This window comes from Dendrobates tinctorius, unplaced genomic scaffold (assembly GCF_039654945.1).
Source record: "Dendrobates tinctorius isolate UK_male_01 unplaced genomic scaffold, ASM3965494v1 ptg000199l, whole genome shotgun sequence".
NCBI classification, from domain to species: domain Eukaryota; kingdom Metazoa; phylum Chordata; class Amphibia; order Anura; family Dendrobatidae; genus Dendrobates; species Dendrobates tinctorius.
In genome coordinates, this window is record NW_027361866.1 from 9,756,026 (window position 1) to 9,775,297 (window position 19,272).

At 41.4% G+C, this 19,272-nt stretch overlaps 1 long non-coding RNA gene across 1 annotated transcript in view; it reads left to right on the forward strand.

Annotated features, from left to right (window-relative positions):
• Nucleotides 1-600: 600 nt before the first annotated feature.
• Nucleotides 601-19,272, forward strand: part of LOC141056740 (uncharacterized) — a 122,332-nt gene continuing 103,660 nt past the window's right edge. The window contains exons 1-3 of the long non-coding RNA XR_012221919.1: nucleotides 601-2,234; nucleotides 12,720-12,809; nucleotides 16,231-16,367. This is a non-coding gene — a long non-coding RNA (uncharacterized lncRNA). The remainder of the gene's footprint in view (nucleotides 2,235-12,719; nucleotides 12,810-16,230; nucleotides 16,368-19,272) is intronic.

Sequence of the window (19,272 nt, forward strand, 5' to 3'; positions counted from 1 at the left end):
GTGGAAGAGGAGCCAGTAATAGGTACAGTAAAGAAGCAGTCAGAGAGGTAGGAGGCGAACCAAAAGAGAGTGGTATCTTTGAAGCCATTAGAACGGAGCATAGTGAGGAGCAGCTGGTGATTGACAGTGTAAAATGCTGCAGAGAGATCTAGGAGAATCAACAGGGAGTAGTGACCATTAGATTTAGCCCATTAGAGACTTTAGTGAGGTCAGTTTCAGTAGTGGATAAAGAGCTGAAATCAGATTGTAAATGGTCGAGAAGAGAGTTATCTGAGAGATAGCGGATTAGACAGGAGTGGACCAAGAATTTCAGGAGTTTAGAGTCGAAGGGAAGATTAGAGACAAGTCTGTAGTTAGCAGCACAGTTCTGGTTGAGTGATTTTTTTAAGTAATTGGTGTATACTGTGTGCTTAAATGAGGAGGGAAATATGACAGATGAAAGATTAAATATTTTAGTTAGGTGTTTGGTGACAGATGGAGAAAGGGACTGGAGGAGATGCGAGGGAATAGGGTCACTGCTGCAGGTAGTAGGGCAAGAAGTTGCAAGGAGCCAGTTTACTTCTTCAGCAAGCTAGATGCAGTGCAGGAGGGAGGAGAATGTATAACGTTAGATTATTGAGAGAAAATTCCCTGTCGGATATGTTCAATTTTTCTTTGAAATAATTGGCCTGACTATCAGCTATGAGGTCTGTGGTGGGGCCTGCACTCTTGGATTGAGGAGAGAATGAATAGTGTCAAATAATTGTTTAGGATTGTTGGATAGTGTGGTGATAAGGGCGTTGATGTAGGTTTGTTTAGAGGGGTAAGAGCAGCTATGTTTTAAACATATACTGTACTTATAATGGATGAATTCTGCAGCCGGATTGGATTTTCTCCACAGATGTTCGGTCCACCTAGAGCACTGCTGGTGAAAACGTGTTTGCAGTGTGTACCAGGGTTGCTGCCAACTGTGCCAAGTTGTAGGAGGCGCAGCTTAGTCCAGGGCACTGAAACATTATAATAAAACATTGCAGAGTGTAGACATTAGAGGGATGTGATTTGGGCCAATGATGACTGCAAATTCTTCATAAATTTCTGAGTATTAATGGCATGTATATTTCTATTAGTGTGGTAAGTGGGAATGACATGAGCAGGGTGACAATTATTGATAGAGAAAGAAAAAAGGTTGTGGTTAGAGACCGGAAGAGAGGAGTTTGTAAAGTTATACACTGAGCAGAGTCGGGAGAAGACCAGGTCCAGAGTATTCCTGCCTTCATACATAGGAGAATAAGTAAGCTGTGAAAGGTTGAAAGATGAAGTTAGAGATAAAAGATGAGTGGCAGATGGGGAGAGGGGATCACCAATGGGTATGTTAAAGTCCACCACCATGATGAGGGTGGGGATGTCACAGGATAAAAAGTGTGGGAGCCAGGTGGCAAAGTGATCCAGGAACTGATGGGAGGGGCCCGGAGGGCGATACACACAAAAATGAAGGCCACCATATGATAGAGCAGCAGCGACGGTGGTGCCTGACTGCTGGATCCAGGTTTCAGTAAGATCCAGAAGGGTAAGGGAATTTGAAAGAAAAAAGTCATGGAAATAGGAGAGTTCGCTAAACGCTAACCATGAATTCCAGAGGGCACAGTTAAGAGAGAAAGAAGGCATGCAATGAACATTATTGAGATTTGTGGGGTTTCTGAGTGTAGCAGGGGAGGGGTTAAACTTACTATTAGTAGAAGTGTGAAAAAGCAGAGTAGGATTACTTATTAAAATATAACTTTTAATGATAAATCTAAAATAAGCCCTCTAATCTTAAACAAGACAAAAACGCAACATATACAGTAGACCATAACTGGAGTTCACATGGAACATCACTCAGCAGAGGCGATGATTAGATAGATATCAAAGTATCTTGTATATCAATTCATGGTCATAAATCCATGAAAAGGTAAAAGCAGACGGGGAATATTACCAATGGGAAGAGGGTCTGTTTAAACAAATAAGAGTGTGGTCAGTATAAGTTGTTGTGATGTTCTGTCAAATCAGGATGTAACAGAGGTCACTGATCTCCCTGCCAGTAATGAGGTTGCAAGGCTCCCTCATTTCCTCACTTGGTAAACTCTATTTGGTTTATTTTTTTCCACAGATAAAACATTTCATGTTCATTGATGCAATAGTAATAATGTGTGTGCATCCCTGATTTGGAAAGTGCATTATGACTGTGGAGAAGTTAGAGCATTTCTATACTAGCTCAGGTACACTTTATATTTTACTTATTGGATGTAATCTGTGGGTTAACCTTTAATAACAACAATTAAGGGAGCACTGTTTGGATGTGGACTGTCTTACCCCGTCCATACGGTAGACGACCACAGTATGCTTATGTGTAGTGTGAACAGTGTTATGTATCTTATACATTTAATTTGTATATGTTCAATCACTATGTAATACGTTATGGTCACGTGTACAATAGCGGTGCAAATGCTGAAACCCCATGATAGGGTATAAAGGTAGTGTTTATATATAAAAAAAAGCAAGGGTTATTAGTAATATACAATATGGTAGAGATAGGAAATAGATAAGGAATAGTTAACGTAAGGTAAAGGCCCACAGATGGGAGGAGAATAGTGTTAATAAAAGCATAGGTACTTCCTGGTTATGGGTGGTTGTTAGGTTGAACAATAAGAAATGTTCACTAGTTGCCTGCTCCTGGCCCAATGGATATTGATCAGTGCGCCCTAAAGAAATCACATCAGAGACAGTCGGATGTAACCTCTCTTTGTTCAATCTATGGCATAGCTCCAAAAGAGCTTTATTAATCCAAACATAGGTTTATATATCCCTTGTAAGGGGGCTCGGTTAGCTCTAAAATGGGAGTGATCGGATGTATTCCATTGGTTAGTGGGTTGGGCAGTGAGCTAGTCCATGGGCGAATTCAAGAGGTCATCAGGCTGGGTTGGTCCATGAGGTCATCAGAGTGGGCGTCATCGTTGGCGAATCCATGAGGTAATCAGGGTGGGCGTCATCTTGGATACCAGCACATGTTGCATATGGTGTGTGGTGAAACAGGAAATGGCAGCCAACTTTAGTGTCACACTTTGATCTGAAAAAGCTCATGTAAGGTGAAATAATACACTTTATGGGTTGTTCCTCTCAATCTCTTATGTCTTGAGGTTAATTAAGTATTTGATCTGAAGGCTCTCCACAACATGGTTAGGAGTAGTGGAAGGTTTAAGTAAGTTCTTCATAGAGATCAAGTGCAGTGGGCTGCTAGGGCCAACATGAGCCTATCACTCGGGGCAGTGAATTGCCATACAACTCCTTTATGTGGATCCATTCTTCGTGCCCAGGACCTCGAGATTGGCATCGGAGTCATCAGACACATAGAGACTTTCAGACCTGCAGGAGACGATGGACACAAATCCTCAAAGTCAGAGGATAATGGAATCCAGGTGCACTTCCATCGGTGGAGAGGAATCCTTAGCCTAGTGGAGACAACAAGAAAGGGGATGGCCTATCGGGAATGAGTGCTAGGGCTGAAGTTATAAAACCAAAACCAAAGATATTCAGAGTGCTGACTATTTTTATTATTATAGTACACATCCAAATAAAAGATACTAAAGACAATACATTGTCACAAGAATTTATTTGTATCTCACAATTTTTTATATAAAAATATAATTAAAAACCAATGCACAAATAGTGTGCAGGGGGCACGAAGGGACACAATATGGCCAACAACAAAACACATAGCATTCAGTAAATGTTAGAAAGTCAGTGATATGATCCAAATCAATATATATCATAAAAATAAAAATAAAGTACATATACAGTGGGGCAAAAAAGTATTTAGTCAGTCAGCAATAGTGCAAGTTCCACCACTTAAAAAGATGAGAGGCGTCTGTAATTTACATCATAGGTAGACCTCAACTATGGGAGACAAACCTGAGAAAAAAAAATCCAGAAAATCACATTGTCTGTTTTTTTTTCATTTTATTTGCATATTATGGTGGAAAATAAGTATTTGGTCAGAAACAAAATTTCATCTCAATACTTTGTGATATATCCTTTGTTGGCAATGACAGAGGTCAAATGTTTTCTGTAAGTCTTCACAAGGTTGCCACACACTGTTGTTGGTATGTTGGCCCATTCCTCCATGCAGATCTCCTCTAGAGCAGTGATGTTTTTGGCTTTTCGCTTGGCAACACGGACTTTCAACTCCCTCCAAAGGTTTTCTATAGGGTTGAGATCTGGAGACTGGCTAGGCCATTCAAGGACCTTGAAATGCTTCTTACGAAGCCACTCCTTCGTTGCCCTGGCGGTGTGCTTTGGATCATTGTCATGTTGAAAGACCCAGCCACGTTTCATCTTCAATGCCCTTGCTGATGGAAGGTTTGCACTCAAAATCTCACGATACATGGCCCCATTCATTCTTTCATGTACCCGGATCAGTCGTCCTGGCCCCTTTGCAGAGAAACAGCCCCAAAGCATGATGTTTCCACCACCATGCTTTACAGTAGGTATGGTGTTTGATGGATGCAACTCAGTATTCTTTTTCCTCCAAACACGACAAGTTGTGTTTCTACCAAACAGTTCCAGTTTGGTTTCATCAGACCATAGGACATTCTCCCAAAACTCCTCTGGATCATCCAAATGCTCTCTAGCAAACTTCAGACGGGCCCGGACATGTACAGGCTTAAGCAGTGGGACACGTCTGGCACTGCAGGATCTGAGTCCATGGTGGCGTAGTGTGTTTCTTATGGTAGGCCTTGTTACATTGGTCCCAGCTCTCTGCAGTTCATTCACTAGGTCCCCCCGCGTGGTTCTGGGATTTTTGCTCACCGTTCTTGTGATCATTCTGACCCCACGGGGTGGGATTTTGCGTGGAGCACCAGATCGAGGGAGATTATCAGTGGTCTTGTATGTCTTCCATTTTCTAATTATTGCTCCCACAGTTGATTTCTTCACTCCAAGCTGGTTGGCTATTGCAGATTCAGTCTTCCCAGCCTAGTGCAGGGCTATAATTTTGTTTCTGGTGTCCTTTGACAGCTCTTTGGTCTTCACCATAGTGGAGTTTGGAGTCAGACTGTTTGAGGGTGTGCACAGGTGTCTTTTTATACTGATAACAAGTTTAAACAGGTGCCATTACTACAGGTAATGAGTGGAGGAAAGAGGAGACTCTTAAAGAAGAAGTTACAGGTCTGTGAGAGCCAGAAATCTTGATTGCTTGTTTCTGACCAAATACTTATTTTCCACCATAATATGCAAATAAAATGAAAAAAAAAACAGACAATGTGATTTTCTGGATTTTTTTTTCTCAGTTTGTTTTCCATAGTTGAGGTCTACCTATGATGTAAATTACAGACGCCTCTCATCTTTTTAAGTGGTGGAACTTGCACTATTGCTGACTGACTAAATACTTTTTTGCCCCACTGTATATTCACCCAAATATGCAGAAAATATGTGAAAATATAAAGTGTCCTGTGCACAAATAAATAAACAATTTATTAATTATATCCCTTAAAATGGTGTGAAAATGTTTATTTCAATATGCAACCACCTTCAAAAAAAAAAAAAAAAGTGCTCAGTGCAGAAAATATATAAGGGGCTATATAGCCTTCATTGCATATAAATAAGAAATGAACAATAAAATAAAATATTTAAGTGCAAAAAGAATGACTTAGGCTGGTTTCACATTAGCGCTTTTTAAGCGCACGCACGGCCGGGGGTAGCTCCGCCCCCGAGCCGGCTCTCTGCCCGGCGTGCCCGCCCCTTGCTTGTAGCGCCGCTTCCTAGCGCACAGCGGCGCCTGCGATCGGCGCACCCTATCTTTAGCATAGGGTGTGCAGATCGTGCGCAGGCCGTGCGCTAGTTGCGCTTTGACCTGCGCTGCGCACTTTTGACGGTGCGCCGAGCACGCCGAAATCCGAAAAGTTTGATTTTGGCGCGCACTGCTGACTAACAACACAAATGTTGCGGTATAATTAAGTGAATGGAATAATATCACTTCATGTGGTTACTGACCAGAGTCTCCTCCTGCCCCCTGCACACACCACACTCCAATGCACGTTTCGCTCTTGCTTCGTCAGGGAGTGGAATCCAGGTGCACTTCCATCGGTGGAGAGGAATCCTTAGACTAGTGGAGACAACAGGAAAGGGGATGGCCTATCGGGAATGAGTGCTAGGGGCTGAAGTTATGTCCGGTACCTGAGGGAAAGACTACAACCTGTTGTCACCTATCTCACATGCTTCACTGTAATGACTGTGAACTGTTCAGTAAAAGTTTGAAAGTTGAAAAGCACTTGGCATCCTCTGGATTGTGTGTGGCAGTTCCTGAAGATGGAATCCTGTAGTCAGTGAAAGCCTACGGCCCACAAGTGAGTGTAATGCACCCCACACCTAACAGCACACCTAGACTGGGACACAATTTTCCTGTAGGGTGCCAGACTGTGCAGAAGCAGCAGCTCATCCATGACTAACTCGCCTGGGTACATTTGGTGTAGTCAGCAGGATAGATCTGCAGGCACCATGTTATAGAGCAAGGGGAGCTGAGCAGATTTATATACAGTTTTGTGAGAAAAGATTCTGCATAAACTGGGTTTTCAACATTTAAATCTCTCCTGTTTCTGGGATTTTGGGTATAGTGGGCAGTCCGATCAGTGATTGACAGCATTCTTTGCATCAGTGTGCACACAGAGATGGCTGTCAATCACTTGTATGACTGCCCACTGGACCAAAAAAATCACAGAAAGAGTTTAAATGAAAACAAGTTATACTGAATCTTTTCCTGCAAAACTATATATATATATATATATATATATATATATATATATATATATATATATATATATATATACTAGCTGAAGAGCCCGGCGTTGCCTGGGCATAGTAACAAACTGTGGTTAGTTATAACAAATTATAATGATTGTGTTGCACATAAAAACATTTCACATCATATATTCAACACTACAGATTTGCAACACAAATTAACTAAACGATTACCCAAGTATTGATAGCATTTTATTTTCAACTCATTCAAGAGCCTTTTGATAAACAACATTTTTGGTTTTTCCTTTCGGTGCAAAGATGAACAGATTTTTGGCAGTTCCAACTCTTGAACAGATCACGTAAAGTTGACCATGAGAAAAGCATGGAGATTGCAAATCGATACCTACTGCTTTAATCGATCCCTACTACTTTCAAGGACTGTCCCTGAGCATTGTTAATGGACATTGCAAATAGCAGTTGAACTTGAAACTGGAGGCATTTAAAATCAAAAAACAAATAAGATGGAATGAGTGGAATTCTTGGAATGAAAATGTCCTCTCCTTTGGCACATCCTGTTTCTGAGCTGTGTATCTAACCCTATCCTGTGTGATAATGTCTTCTGAGCTGTGTACCTAATCCTCTCCTGTGTGATACTTTCTGCTGAGTGGTGTATCTAATCCTATCGTGTTTTACTGACTGCTCAGCCGTGTATCTAATCCTATCCTGTGTGATACTGACTGCTGAGCAGTGTATCTAATCCTATCCTGTGTGATACTGTCGGCTGAGCCGTGTATCTAACTCTATCCTGTGTGATACTGACTGCTGAACCATGCACCTAATCCTATCACGTGTGTTACTGACTGCTCAGCCGTGTATCTAATCCTATCCTGTGTGATACTGACTGCTGAGCCGTGTATCTAATCTTATCCTGTGTGATACTGACTGCTGAGCCGTGTATCTAATCCTAACCTGTGTGATATTGTCTGCTGAGCCGTGTATCTAATACTATTCTGTGTGATACTGTGTGCTGAGCTGTGTATCTAATCCTATCCTGTGTGATACTGTCTGCTGAGCCGTGTATCTATCCCTATCCTGTGTGTCTGTGTCAGAGGGTGGTCTGTGTTTAATACATTGTGTTATTTCCAGCTTTACAGAAGGATGATAACACCATAGAAATGATAAGAATAATAGGCCTCAGTTACTACAACTGTCTACAAAGAAAACTGTTGCTGATAGCAACCAATCACAGCTCATTTTTCATCTTTTAAACAGCTCTGGGACAGCGTGGCGAGTTTTGAGTGGTGACTTTTGTGTGGCGAGGTTGGTGTATGTGTGGTGAAATGTGTGCTGAGGGTGGTATATGTGTTGAAGCACATGGTAGTGTGTGGCACATTTTGTGTGTGTGTTCATATCCCCGTGTGAGGTGAGTATCCCATGTCAGGGCCCCACCTTAGCAACTGTACGGTATATACTCTTTGGCGCCATCGCTCTCAATCTTTAAGTCCCCCTTGTTCACATCTGGCAGCTGTCAATTTTCCTCCAACACTTTTCCTTTCACTTTTTCCCCTTTATGTAGATAGGGGCAAAATTGTTTGGTGAATTGGAACGCGCGGGGTAAAAATTTCACCTCACATCATAGTCTATGACGCTCTCGGGGTCCAGACGTGTGACTGTGCCAAATTTTATGGCTGTAGCTATGACGGTGCAGATGCCAATCCCGGACATACACACATACATACAAACATACACACACACACACTGAGCTTTATATTAGATATATATATATACTGTATATATATATATATATATATATATATATATACTGTATATATATCAGCTCCTCCCACTCTGTAGCATGGTACCTGCAGTTTTGATGGATTTTCCTGGTCATAGGTTCCCTTTTAGTTGTTCAGTGGGCTGCACAGACAGGGCTTGTGGTGCACAGAGATGCACATTAGGCCCGAGAAGTCATCAAAGTCAGTAAGAAATTCATCTGCCTAGTTAGTGGAGAATGGTTGTAGGGTGTCTGTCATTCCAGACAACTTAGTTGGCCTCTTATGAGGTTGGAAGTGCAATGTACTTGTGAACATTTGTTTTAATGAAAACTTTTGATCCATTTTGCCAGAGGAGAAAGCATTGTGTGTGGTCGGCCATGTGTGCTCCTTATGCTTAGAACCTTCCATAATCCAGTTTGTCATTCCCCTTGAAAGACAACAAATAATTATGAAGGACTGCAACACTACTTATTAAAAGTGAATGTAATGCAGGTAGAAAATGGGAACGGTGGATATTTGTCCACTGGGTTGATTTGTGGACCTTATTTCCCAGTTTCTGTGCACAAGCAGCATACAGTTGTGTTGGATTACATTTTTTCTCTTAAATTCAGTTATCAAAAAGCAAACTGTGAAAGATACACAGCCGTGAGGTTGGAACGGGGGGCAATCACGCAGAACTTACACACGGTTACCTTTTGTCAAGGTGATGCAACATCGCTGCCTCCAATCATTAGGACAATACACAACTGGCTAGGCTAGTGAATGATGGACGAGGCCATGGCTGCTTCCACTACTAGCTAATTATTGGGGAACTAACAGTGAGCATATGGTATATACACCTCCGATTCCAACTCATAGAATATATGTACATACCCCCAGAACAGTCACTGCCAGTTCAGCAATAACAAAAATAACAACTAGCTGCCACCACCAATGGTTTAACACTAGAACTACTGCATGTTTCATAATACCTATAACTACCATAAGGGGTCATTTTGACCCCCACCCAAAAGTACTGACTCTGGAGTAAAAATAACTTTTTTGTTGCCAACAAATTAAAGAACATTTATTTTAACTTAGTAGGAACAGTGTTAAGATCAAGTACAGCACGCATTTTCCTTTTACATGGTCATAGCATGCGGTGTCCAACAGTTAACACAAACAGTACTTTCTTCCACTTTCCCAGTGCAATTTCCACAAACTGGTTTGTTACAGCTTGCGCAAGTTTTAGTTGTTTTGTTTTTGTTGCATCTTCCAACTCCACATTTTCGATGCTTGTGGATTTCTTGTCCTTTTGTTTGTGGTTCAGACATTGCGGATGATGGGCCACTTCTGATGACTCATTTTCAGATAAATTCTGAAGACATTTCAAAATTTCATCACTTGTCAGACCCCTCTGCTTACTCATGCTTCAAATACACATCACAAAAAGGGACTTGTAAGATCGCAGAAGTAATAAAACGACACTGTACAAACATGCAGAGTTGTAGCTTCAACTGTAATGTTTGCTACTGAAGTGCAGACAGAAATTGCTTCAAGAGACATGGATCAAACATGTTCAGACAAGTTTAGACAAAACAAAATGCTGAATCATCCCTGATATGCAAAGATACAATTACACTCTACAACTAGGGAGAAGCACTGTGATTTTCTGTACTCTGTAATATTAGGTGACTTGCCTACTACTACTTTTATATATGGGGTCAAATTGACCCCTTCAGTACTTATAGGTATGAATTGTAAAATCCGGGCCCCTGAAAAAGTTACAATTCATTTTTGTGTCCTAAAATATACACTACCATGAATAAATAAATGTCACAAAAAGTCAGAACTCATTTGTTAAAATTTTAGAAATTATCGGAAAAAGAAATAGCAAAAGGGTCAAAATGACCCCTCCGGTAGTTCTAGTGTTAAAAAAAGCCAATTGGACACCCTTTACAGGGAGTGTATAGCTTTAGGGGGTGCAGTTTACAGAGCAAGAGAAGCAGAACTATTAAATTTTATATTTAATCCAGGAAGATACGCAGTGTTTTTAAAAAATATACAAGTTATATAAAATGGTAACAAAACAATATGATATGTACAATTACATAAGATAAAAAGGAATTACAAAAGAAACTTACTAACCCTAGTGTCACAGCTATAGCTCAGAGCTTAGCAGAAGGAGGCGTTACTATTGGAAAATGGACAGAACCTACAGCGAACTGTGCCTTCCAAGTACTGACAATGATCCCAAACCAGATTCTGCTTTTCATCAGCTCTAAGCTACGCTCACATGCCTCCCCTTGATGAGCTTATGTGTGGGGTGGATTGTGGGATGTCTTCAGCTCTTCAAAACTTTATGAGATCGCCAACATACAAGATGTCTCCACCTCTGAAGGTCCCAGGTGTTAGATATTGTCATAACATTTTTATCATGATTTTATATTTACATAGAGATGAAATATAACAGGTATATCCTCCTCTATGTCTGTTTTTCAGTAAGAGGGATTCTAGTGGCACTAATGTGATATTAGTGAATGCGTCACACCGGTCTCTTAGTAACAATGACAAAAATCTATATCTCATAAATATCAGATTGATACAAACCCCAATTTTCCTATCTGAACCTGGAGCCAAGCTGTATACAACAGATTTTTTCAGTTTTGTTTCATCATAGGAAGCTCATTCTGGGGAACACAATTCTCCTCCTTGAGTAAGCAAATTTCTGCCTGGTTGTCATTTTCCCAGAGAAGACCTTTCCTGTTTAATTACTCATACACTACAGGGATCCTCTGCTTCAAAAGTGGTTAAAGCGTTATCTCTCTACCTATTTCCCTTGTTTTAATTATATTCTCTCATTTCCTAGCTATACCTAATTTTCCCTTCTTCCCCATATGTTCAGTGTGAGGTTTTCTTCAAAAAGTTTGAAGTGTAAGCTCTTCTCCCAGATGTTCTACATGAGGGTGACATCCATAGATGTCTTAAAGATTTAAATTTTTCTATGGCACAACCAATATAAACTGATAGTCAAGTTATTATACTTCTCATGTTAATATGGCTGTGCAGAGCCACAGACTGACAGTACAGAAACTTGTATTGATAGAAAAATATTTTAAAATACCTTGATAGACAAGACTTAGGTGAGGAGGCTAGAGTGTTCGACATTAGGGGTCAGATGCATTAACGAGTTTATGCCAACTCTGGCATAAAGCACTTTGTTAAATTGCAATATTTTTGCTCAACACTGAAGTTGCTCGAAAATATTGCGACATTTGGCTATGTCAATATGGTTGTAATATGGGTGGCAAAGATCACACCGGAAATGTATCCTAGTCCATGACACGAGTACATTTCTTTTTGTGGCACTCATATCAGTTAATAGACTCCTAATTCATTAAATGGCGCGTGCTTCTTAATAAATTGGGCGCATTATAATCTAGTGACATGCACAAATCCAACCTTAATGAATCGGCTCTTTAGTTTCTTGTGTGCTCCAGCTAATATCAGGTTGTACTAAGACACTAAAGCTGCTATCTAATGGCAGAAAGCGAGATAGAACTAACAATATGTATGGAGTGGGATAAAATACAATGCCAGAACAGTTAAAAAAAAATACTGGAGTGTTGGCAGAGGCTTGATAATTTTTTTTAAAAGTATGTAATCCATCTTCTGAACTGTCAGAGATATGTGTCAGAAGATAACATCATTTATGCCCTGATGTATGAACTCAGACCACCAACAAATTTCCAGAACAAAGGGGGCATCATAGAAGCCTCAAAACAATTCAGCACCACTCAGAGTTTTCAGTAAGTGGAAATCCTTAAACAACATTGTGAGTGCTGCTGTAGCTAAGTGCTCTGCTTACAGACTCCCTGATGCTATCTCGTCACACTTCTCTGTAGAATATTAAAACATACAGTACATTTTGGGTGAATTTCTCCTTTAAATGGTCCGTTACCTAAACTGTCTGTACAAATCATGTGATGAGCTGTCAAGAAAAGCTGCTAACTGTTCTTGATATATTCTGCAACGTCTCCAAGCAGTAAATGAACTAAGAATATTTAATATTCAGGTTTACACACAAGTGAAGGAGTAGCTGAGAGGTTGATGTGAATGTAAACCCAATAAAATGTTTATGCTGATGATATGCTGTAATGAAGAGGATTATAATCTTCAATGTTTTACTCTTCATTTGCTTCACTTCTTGATTTTCAGAAAATCCTTAATCTAGAAAATTTGCCTGATGAAGGGGACTTCTGAGCCTTGAAAGCTTGCAAATATAATTTCTCTGGTTGGCCAATAAAGGTATGACTCCTTGAATGCTTTTCTCAAATTTTTTTTGGAGACATAAGTATTTACATCTATCAGAAAATCCTTAAAAAGGATGAGATATAACAACTCATGTACGTCCATTGGATAGGTTATAAATGCATGTTAGCTAGAGTTCTGACCCTGCTCTGAGATCCCGATCAATTTTCCAGTGAGGATGGAGTGATATTAAGCATGTGTGACCACTGCTCTAGTCACTGTCTATGGCCCCCTTCACATATCCATATAACACCGGTACTGGTGTCAACAGTGTTTTGGATTTGTGTGCCATCAGTATGCCATAGGTGTGATATCTGTTTTTTTTCTGGCATGGCTTAAGAAAATCAATTCCAAAGCATCTGCTATACTTGCAATGTTAAATACATTCAGCACACAGAGGGCACATGGATGACTCACGAATGCCAACCATGTGCTGTACGTGTTTTACACGGTCCCATAGACTTGTATTATTTCTTTTCATCCATCCCTAAAAAAGGAGACATGTCTCAGGCTGGACATGTGAAGATCACCATAGGTTTTAATAGATACGTGTGGATACGGATGACACACGTACGGGAAACATGTACATGTGAATGGGGCTTATGGGTGTGGTGGCTGCACATGCTCGCAACTGCTGTATTCACAGAGGCAACTTGGGAACCCCATTTACTTGATCACTAGAGGTCACATCAGCTGGACCCACACTGATCATACATGTAATTGGTGATAAATGTTACTTATAGTACAAGTTATTTTGTGATGCACACAGGAGTATGGCACCATAGGCTCCTCTGCATGTTGCATTATGGCTCTGAGCAAGTTAAAATTTGAAGTAAACAGTGATACGGCAGTGTGCATAAGCATAATTGTGATTTATTATACTAAGCACCTGCAGTAGTTCGACTCCCCATAGAGAAGGCAGAGATGGTTTTTACTATCTCTGGCTTCTTCATTACAGTATACACAGTGCTGAACAAATTGTGTATACGGTTTAGAAAGCACTGACAGTGCTTCCTTCTCCTGTCACAGTGATCATCTGATTGCCGGCTGCCAAGTGGAATTAAGAACTGCTGGGTCTTAGCAGAACCACATCCGGTCTGCTGTGTAAACAGGAGGCTGAAATTGCTCATTAACTGGAGCCAATTATGCCAGCCACAATTACAATAATAAAATAAAAAAATGCCTTTTATATTCTTTGGGGGTAAACAATGTGGGGAATAAATGAAACAAATAGATGAATAAAAATAAAGTAGGACAAATTATAAAACAAAATGAAAAAAATATCATGCTACTAGTGCAAATCGCTATTTCTGCTCTCATAAAAGAAAAAAATCTTCATGTTTGAGATATAAAAATAATTCTCATGGAAATGGAGCACAATTTAAATTGTATTTTAGTGGTCATAAACAAAAATAGGAAGACAGATATTGTGTGACACCAGGCATGGGACGGATTCTTTTTGCCGTTACATGGGGGTTGGTAGCCGTGCTCTGTGCCTAGCACTCTGGTGTACAGTGGAAATGTGCACACGGATGTGGGTGAGCGGGGGTTAATGCTATTTTTTTTAATACTTTGCCCTCTCTAGTGGTGGCGATGGAGGCGTTCCCCATGATTTAGGTGCGGGGGGGTGACAGGAGAGTCAGGAGGCAAATGAACTTTAGAACAGATGAAACTTACTTGTAACACAGCTAAAAAAAGATCACAGCCATAGATGGTATAATATAACATGTGCAGATGACAAAGTTCCTCAGACAGGCATTGGGCGACAGATGCAGGAAACGGCACATATGAGGCGTGATAAACAGGAAGTGGACACAGAGCCTATCGTGTTATCCAAGCTGACATGATAGAACCTTCTTCTATCCCACTGTGGCAATCTTCCCCAGCAGACCCCTCTATCCCTGCTTCCTCTGACCTTCATTATGTAGTAGGATTCCTGTTTCCCCATCTCCATTATGGAGGACCACCCTCCAGACCTGTACTCCTCCTGCGTCCACAGTGTAGTATGCTGGAAGGCTAAGGGTGCTGTGCAGACCTGGGAATACCATCTGCCTCAAGGGCCCTAGTCCTCAGGCTATCCTATAGGTTTCCTCTGGTCAGTTCATCTCTATTCAGCCCACTGGAAGAGGGAAAAATAATGCCCTCACATGTTTTCAGGCTGGTTCACTGGCTGGTCCCCAACTGTACTCTGAGATGCTCGCTGGAACTCTGACTGGAATAATGATTACAGATATTTTTAATTGACCCAGAGGCTCTACCCAACAAGCCATCTGCTTAGCTCCTGCCTCAGTGAGGAGGAGTCTAACTGCTTTCTACCTAGGCTGCTACAATAAGTGCTGGACTACAGTGACAATAATATAAATACCTTTACGAAATAGTACTAATCTTCAATAATTTAAATAACAGCACATTATATGGTATAGTAATCGTATTTCCTTTTTTTCTTTACATATTTCCACGCAACCAATATCAGCTATAAAAAAATTAAAATGATTTAAGATTAGGTCTCAACTACCATAAAAAGGGAGTAAAAATTATTTTAATGTCTAAATGAGAAAAAATTCTAGAGGTCTTAAAATTGCGTGTATGAAAAAAAATGTTTGTTTTTAATTAATTTTATTTTTATACTTTCTAGTCCTAATTCCATAACCTACGATTTTGGTTTTCAATTAAATGGCAAATCTTAAAGGGAATCTGTCATCCCATTTTAGCCCTATCAGCTGCCGGGACCTCCATCAGGGGCTTATCAACAGCATTCTGTAATGCTGTAGATAAGCCCCCGATGTAACCTGAAAGATAAGAAAAACACGTTAGATTATACTCACCGGGGGGCGCGGTCCGGTGCGGTGGGTGTCGCTGTCAGGTCTGGCGCCTCCCATCTTCTAGCGATGACGTCCTCCTCCTTACTTCTGCTGCGGCTCCTGCGCAGGCGTACTATATATATCTGCCCTATTGGGGGCAGAGTAAAGTACTGAAGTGCGCAGGCGCTGGGAAAGGTCAGAGAGGTCCTGCGCCTGAGCACTGTAGTACTTTACTATGCCCTCAACAGGGCAGAAAAAGTACACCTGCACAGGAGCCACTGCAGAAGTAAGAAATAGGACGTCATCATATGAAGATGGGAGACGCCGGACGAGACCGCGATCCCATCGGACCAGACCGGACGCCAGGGTGTGTATAATTTAACTTGCTTTTCTTATCTTTCAGGTTACATCGGCGGCTTATCTACAGCATTACAGAATGCTGTAGATAAGCCCCTGATGGTGGTGCCAGCAGCTGATAGGGCTAAAATTGGGTGACAGATTCCCTTTAAAGCACCACTCCGGCACTTTTATCATTGCACCACTGGACTGATGCTTTAAATGTAATTCCCCTGCCCACTGTCTCATACTCACCTGCTGCTGCCTTCATTTTCTTCCAGCGTCACTCCGATAGGAAAAGTGACTTGTCGGCAGCTCCAGTGTTTCATGGTGGAGGTCACTTTTCAATAGAAGATACAATCACAAGTTGGCATCGTGGGACTGGATCAGCACTGAAAAATGGTGAAGACGCTGCAGGGTAAGGATATGACTGGGAGTTGGGGACTTACATTTAAAGCCACTCCAGTGCTGAAAAATAACGAAAGGCTCGAGTGCTGCTTTAACAAAAATGGAAAAAAAGAGAAGAATTTTTCTCTCTTCCCCCCCCTTTTGTACCAGCTCCTTGGTAAAAAAAAAAACTGCACCAAACTGTGGGGCATGAGCCTAGGCTAACATTTCTTATTAATCAGAACATGTATTTGCTATATCCTACATTGAAGAATAAGTCAGTGAATCATCACTATTTAAAATCTGCCGTCAGATTTATACAATGTTCTATCATTATTTTTTGACTTGCATGTTGTCACTGTATGATACGTGTATTTAATTTTTCATCATTCCTTGGAAACATTTCTAAGTAATTAGTTGAAAAATATATTCTATCTATGAGAACAATGTTGATTGCCTTAAATGGACAGCAAAATGGGCATAGTCTCCAGTACAACATACACCTATGGCAGAGGCGTAGCTAGGGGTTCAGCTCAGGGGGGGGCGCGAAAAATCTGAGAGGGCCCCTAACCACTAAACCTGATTACAACTCAGGTGGCGAACCCAGTGGCAGTAGCTCTGGGTGGGCCCCCTCAGAGCAAGGGGCCCGGGAAGACGGCACCCTCTGCCCCCTGGTAGCTACGCTACTGGCCTATGGTCTTTGTCAGCACACCACTGTAAATATTAGTACAATGTATTCAGGCAACTTTTATTATTCTGAAGTGAACGTTTAATCTAAATCGGCATAATTACTGTTTTCATATGTGCTGGAAATCTTTGTTCTGTAATCCTGATGAAGATCTATCCAAAAATATCAGGCAAAACTATGAAACAATGCTGAGCTCTATGACAAAACCTACTAGTCTCCAATTAAATCAATAGGGTCCATTGAGCGCCACTAGTTTCTGACTTGGCAGGGATCCAGCACTCCTATTCATTTTAATCATCTACCCCTATGACAAAGCAGAACAATGAAATAAAAATAGTTTTAGCGTAAATATTTGCTGATTATTGCTTATTATGCAGTATTTTATATTACTAAGAAATTTGGTAATGTTTTTCGAGTGTGGGAGGAAGAAGGGTTACCCAAAACATATGCCGTATATACTTGAGTATAAGCCGACCCGAGTATAAGCCGACCCCCCTAATTTTGCCACAAAAAACTGGGAAAACTTATTAACTTGAGTATAAGCCTAAGGAGGAAAATGCAGCAGCTACTGGTAAATTTAAAAAATAAAAATAGATACCAAAAAAAGTAAAATTAATTGAGACATCAGTAGGTTAAATGTTTTTGAATATCCATATTGAATCAGGAGCCCCACATAATGCTCCATACAGTTCATGATAGCCCCATAAGATGCTCCATAGAATAATATGCCCCATATGCTGCTCCATAAAGGTTATGGCCCCATAAGATGTTCCGTAGATTGTGCCCCATAAGATGCTCCCTAGAATAGGCCCCATATGCTGCCCCCATAAGATGCTCCATAGATTATGCCCCCATATGCTGCCCCCATAAGATGCTCCATATATTATGCCCCCATATCCTGCCCCCATAAGATACTCCATAGATTATGCCCCCATATGCTGCCCCTATAAGATGCTCCATAGATTATGCCCCATTATGCTGCCCCATAAGATGCTACATAGATTATGCCCCCATATGCTGCCCCTATAAGATGCTCCATAGATTATGCCACAATATGCTGCACCCATAAGATGCCCCCTAGATTATGCCCCCATATGCTGCCCCTATAAGATGCTTCATAGATTATTACCCCATATGCTGCCCCCATAAGATGCTCCATAGATTATTCCCTCATATGCTGCCCCTATAAGATGCTCCATAGATTATAACCCTATATGCTGCTCCCATAAGATGCTCCATAGATTATGCCCCTATATGCTGCCCCATAAGATGCTGCATAGATTATGCCCCATATGCTGCCCCCATAAGATGCTCCATAGAATAGGCCCCATATGCTGCCCCCATAAGATGCTCCATAGATTATGCCCCCATATGCTGCCCCCATAAGATGCTCCATATATTATGCCCCCATATCCTGCCCCCATAAGATGCTCCATAGATTATGCCCCCATATGCTGCCCCTATAAGATGCTCCATAGATTATGCCACAATATGCTGCACCCATAAGATGCCCCCTAGATTATGCCCCCATATGCTGCCCCTATAAGATGCTTCATAGATTATTACCCCATATGCTGCCCCCATAAGATGCTCCATAGATTATTCCCTCATATGCTGCCCCTATAAGATGCTCCATAGATTATGCCCCTATATGCTGCTCCATAAGATGCTGCATAGATTATGCCCCATATGCTGCCCCCATAAGATGCTGCATAGATTAAGCCCCATATGCTGCCCCATAAGATGCTGCATAGATTAAGCCCCATATGCTGCCCCCATAAGATGGTGCATAGATTATGCCCCCATGTACTGCCGCTGCTGCATATAAAAATAAAAAAAAAACAACATACCTCTCCGTCGCTGGGGCCAGGTGCTGGTGTCACTGTTGGCATCTGAGATATTCACCTGTCCCCAGGTCCATCGCTGCTTGTTGCTGTCTGGCACATCATCTGTCAGTGAAGTTCAGGCTGCAAGGGGCGCGGTGCGCACTAACACGTCACCGCATCCACTGCTGTCTGAACGTCACTGACAGAAGAAGTGCCAGACAGCAGCAAGCAGCGATGGACCGGGGGACAGGTGAGTATCACTATACTTACCCGTCCTGGCATGGTCTCTGCAGCCCCATTCTCCCACGTTCTCCCTTCCTGCCTTCAGCGGTCACGTAGTACCGCTCATTACACTCATGAATATGTGCATATTCATGAGTGTAATGAGCGGTACCATGTGACCGCTGAAGGAAGGAAGGGAG